Below are 5270 nucleotides of genomic sequence, written 5' to 3'. Positions count from 1 at the left end.
TGGCGCTGGATGCCAGAATTGGGCAGAGAACTGGCGTTGAACGCCAGTTTACGTCATCTATCCTTGAGCAAAGTATAGACTATTATTGCTGGAAAGCCCTGGATGTCTACTTTCCAACGCAATTGGAAGCACGCCATTTTGAGTCTTGTAGCTCCAAAACATCCATTTTGAGTGCAGGGAGGTCAGAATCCAACAGCATCAGCAGTCCTTTTTCAGCCTGAATCAGATTTTTGCTCAGCTCCCTCAATTNCTTCAGTTTCCCGGGGAATAGCCTGAGCCTAGAGTTGAACAACAGAACCTTTTGTCCTGGTTCAAAGATTCTAGATGACAGCTTTCTGTCATGCCATTTTTTTATTTTTCTTTATAAAGCTTGGCATTTTCGAAAGCAGTGAATCTGAATTTCTCTAGCTCATTTAGCTGGAGCAATCTTTTTTCTCCAGCTAATTTGGCATCAAAGTTCAGGAATCTGGTTGCCCAGTAGGCTTTATGTTCCAGTTCCACGGGCAGGTGACATGCCTTACCATAGACCAGTTGGTATGGAGAGGTCCCTATAGGAGTCTTGAATGCTGTTCTGTATGCCCACAGAGTATCATCCAAGCTTCTTGCCCAATCCTTTCTACGGGTATTTACAGTCTGTTCTAGGATTCTTTTTAGCTCTCTGTTAGAGACTTCAGCTTGTCCATTAGTCTGTGGATGATATGGAGTCGCCACCTTGTGGAGAATCCCATACCGGACCATGGCAGAGTAAAGCTGTTTGTTGCAGAAGTGAGTGCCCCCATCACTGATTAGTACTCTAGGGACCCCAAACCTGCTGAAGATATATTTTTGGAGGAACTTCAGCACTGTTTTAGTATCATTGGTGGGTGTGGCAATGGCCTCAACCTATTTTGATACATAGTCAACTGCCACCAGAATATATGTGTTTGAGAATGATGGTGGGAAAGGTCCCATGAAGTCAATTCCCCATACGTCAAACAACTCAATCTCCAAGATTCCTTGTTGAGGCATGGCGTAACCATGCGGTAGATTACCAGCTCTTTGGCAACTGTCACAGTTACGTACAAACTCTCGGGAATCTTTATAGAGTGTGGGCCAATAGAAGACTGGAAAAGTGTCACCTTCTCCCAGAAATACATATTTCAGGGATGGTGGTAATGGTTTGAGCTCGGGTTTAGGAGGTTTTTTCTCTTCTAGAGGAATTTTCATAGGCTCTTTCATCTCCTCTGAATTCTCCAATTCAGGCTGAACATCTTTAAAGATGTCTTCCAACTCTGATTCGAGACTCTCAGCCATGTTGATCTCTTCTCTGACAATCATGTCTTGAATCACGCCTGATGGGTATTTAGTGGAGTCATCAGCAAGTTGGAGACATATCTTGGTTGGTTTAACTTCTTCAGTTAAGCCAAGCTTTCTGATAGTTGATGCAGGTATTAGGTTGATGCTTGCCCCAAGATCGCACAAAGCTGTCTTGGTGCAATTACCTTCTAATATGCATGGTATCAGAAAACTCCCAGGGTCTTTAAGCTTTTCAGGAAAGCTCTTCAGAATGACTGCACTGTCATGTGGATAGATCTACCAGCTGAGTAATCTAGAGACATCTGAGCTCCTTCTGCAAGCCCATATTAGAAGATGTCTAACTGAACCCACTCTGAAAATATTTCAGAGGGGCATTTTCGTAGCATCTCTCTGTATCTCTCCCAGGCATCATAAAGAGATTCCTTATCTCCTTGTTTAAAGCCTTGGATGTCCAGCCTTAGCTGTGTCATCCGTTTTGGGGGCAAAGTATTGATTCAGGAATTTTTCTGTCAGCTGTTTCCATGTTCTTATGCTGGCTTTAGGTTGGTTATTTAACCACCTCTTAGCTTGATCTTTTACAGCAAATGGAAACAGTAATAGTCTGTAGACATCCTGATCTATTTCCTTATCATGTACTGTGTCAGCAATTTGTAAAAATTGTGCCAGAAACTCTGTAGGTTCTTCCTGTGGAAGACCGGAATACTGGCAATTTTGCTGCACCATGATGATGAGTTGAGGATTCAGCTCAAAGCTACTGACTCCAATGGAGGGTATGCAGATACTGCTCCCATATGAAGCAGTAGAGGGGTTAGCATATGACCTCAGAGTCCTCCTGGACTGTTCATTTCCGCTTAGATCCATGATGGAGAAAGGGAGATGATGTAAAATAGAATAAAAATAATATTTTTTTAATTTATTTTATTTTTGAAATAAAAAAATTAAAATAAAATAAATAAAAATGGGTGAAGAATTTCAAAAAACTGAGGAGAGAGAAAGTGGTTAGAAAGTTTTGAAAAAGGTATGATTTTTTTTTTAAGAATAATTTTTGAAAATTTGTTTTAAAATAGAGAGGGGAGATATTTTTGAATTTAAGGAGGAGAGAGAAAAACAATAAAATAGCACAAGATTTAAAATTTTTAGATCTAATGCTCCTTGTTTTCGAAAATTTTTGAAGGGAAAACACCAAGGAACACCAAACTTAAAAATTTTAAGATCAAGACACAAGGAAAAACTCAAGAACACTTTGAAGATTCACAAGAACACAAGAACATGAATAAGGAACACCAAACTTAAAATTTTTAGAAAACCAAAATAAAATTTTCAAACACCAAAGAAAAAATCAACAAGAAAACACCAAACTTAAAGTTTGGCACAAGATTTAATCAAGGAAAAATTATTTTTGAAAAAGATTTTTAATAGAACTGGTGCCCAATCATCAAGAACATAAACCAACACTCTAGCCAATTGGGCAATAAATGTAAGACTTGTTTTGAAGAAGGATATTTTTAACCAAGAACAATAATAAGAGACTCTAAACCAAAAAGAAAAATTTTTCTAATCTAAGCAACAAAATAAACCGTCATTTGTTCAAACACGAACAATCCCCGGCAACGGCGCCAAAAACTTGGTGCACGAATTGTGAATCACACTTTTCACACTCGTACCACTAACCAGCAAGTGCACTGGGTCGTCCAAGTAATACCTTACATGAGTAAGGGTCGAATCCCACGGAGATTGTTGGTTTGAAGCAATCTATGGTTATCTTGCAATTCTTAGTCAGGAAGTCAATTATATTTATCAGTTGAGTTGCGAATAAACAAGAGAGCATGGATTAAAGGTTACTTGTTAAGCAGTAATGGATAATATGTTGGAGTTTTGGAGATGCTTTGTCTTCAGAATCTCTGCTTTCCTCTGTCCTCTAATTCAAGCACGCACGTCCTCCTATGGCAAGCTGTGTGTAGGTGGATCACCGTTGTCAATGGCTACCATCCATCCTTCCAGTGAAAAGGGTCCAGGTGCGCTATCACCGCACGGCTAATCATCTGCAGGTTCTCAGTCGTACCGGAATAGGATTTACTATCCTTTTGCGTCTGACACTACGCCCAGCACTCGCGAGTTTGAAGTTCGTCACAGCCATCCAATCCCAGAATCCTACTCGGAATACCACAGACAAGGTTTAGACTTTCCGGATTCTCATGAATGCCGCCATCAATCTAGCTTATACCACAGAGATTCTGATTAGGGAATCTAAGAGATATTCATTCAATCTGATGTAGAACGGAACTGATTGTCAGACACACGTTCATGGATTGAGGAAGGTGATGAGTGTCACTGATCATCACCCTTTCCATAGTTAGGCACGAATGGATATCTTAGATAGGAACACGCATGTTTGAATGAAAAACAGAAATACTTGCATTAATTCATCGAGACACAGCAGAGCTCCTCACCCCCAACAATGGAGTTTAGAGACTCATGCCGTCAAAGGATACAAAGTTCAGATCTAAAATGTCATGAGATACAAAATAAATCTCTAAAAGTTGTTTAAATACTAAACTAGTAACCTAGGTTTACAGAAAATGAGTAAACTATGACAGATAGTGCAGAAATCCACTTCTGGGGCCCACTTGGTGTGTGCTGGGGCTGAGACTAAAGCTTTCACGTGCCTAGGGCTGTTTTGGGCGTTCAACGCCAGCTTTGGATCCTTTTCTGGCGTTGAACTCCAACTTGCAACTTGTTTCTGGCGCTGGATGCCAGAATTGGACAGAGAACTGGCGTTGAACGCCAGTTTACGTCGTCTATCCTTGAGCAAAGTATGGACTATTATATATTTCTGGAAAGCCCTGGATGTCTACTTTCCAACGCAATTGAAAGCACGCCATTTGGAGTTTTGTATCTCCAGAAAATCCATTTTGAGTGCAGAAAGGTCAGAATCCAACAGCATCAGCAGTCCTTTTTCAGCCTGAATCAGATTTTTGCTCAGCTCCCTCAATTTCAGCCAGAAAATACCTAAAATTACAGAAAAACACACAAACTCATAGTAAAGTCCAAAAATATGAATTTTGCCTAGAAACTAATGAAAATAAACTAAAAACCAACTAAAACATACTAAAATCTATATGAAATTAACCCCAAATAGCGTATAAAATATCCGCTCATCACATTCATAGACCAGATGCTAGAAAGATTGGCAGGTCATGATTATTACTACTTTTTGGATGACTACTCAGGCTATAACCAGATTGCAGTAGATCCCCAGGATCAAGAGAAAACAACATTCACATGTCCATTTGGAGTGTTTGCTTATAGAAGGATGCCATTTGGGCTGTGTAATGCGCCTGCAACCTTCCAGAGATGCATGCTCTCTATTTTCTCTGATATGGTGAAAAAATTTTTGGAAGTCTTCATGGATGACTTCTCAGTATATGGAGACTCATTCAGCTCCTGTCTTGATCACCGAGAACCAAGTGGCTGACCATCTGTCCCGGATAGAGCCAATAGAAGGGACGTCATTCTCCTCTCTTGAAATCTCTGAGACCTTTCCTGATGAGCATTTGTTTGCCATTCAGGAAACACCATGGTTTTCAGACATTGCAAACTACAAAGCTGCAAGGTTCATTCCCAAGGAATACAGCAGGCAACAAAAGAAAAAAATAATTATTGATGCAAAGTACTACTTGTGGGATGAACCCTATCTCTTTAAGAGATGTGCAGATGGCATGATCCGTAGGTGTGTGCCTAAAGAAGAAGCACAAAGGATCTTATGGCATTGCCATGGGTCACAATATAGAGGTCATTTCGGAGGTGAGCGAACAGTCACCAAGGTCCTCCAATGTGGCTTCTACTGGCCTACACTCTACAGAGATTCCCGAGAGTTTGTACATAACTGTGATAGTTGCCAGAGAGCTGGTAATTTGCCTCACAGTTACGCCATGCCTCAACAAGGAATCTTGGAGATTGAGTTGTTTGATGTA

Source organism: Arachis ipaensis, chromosome B03, assembly GCF_000816755.2.
Source record: "Arachis ipaensis cultivar K30076 chromosome B03, Araip1.1, whole genome shotgun sequence".
NCBI lineage: Eukaryota > Viridiplantae > Streptophyta > Magnoliopsida > Fabales > Fabaceae > Arachis > Arachis ipaensis.
This window is presented reverse-complemented; position numbering follows the sequence as displayed.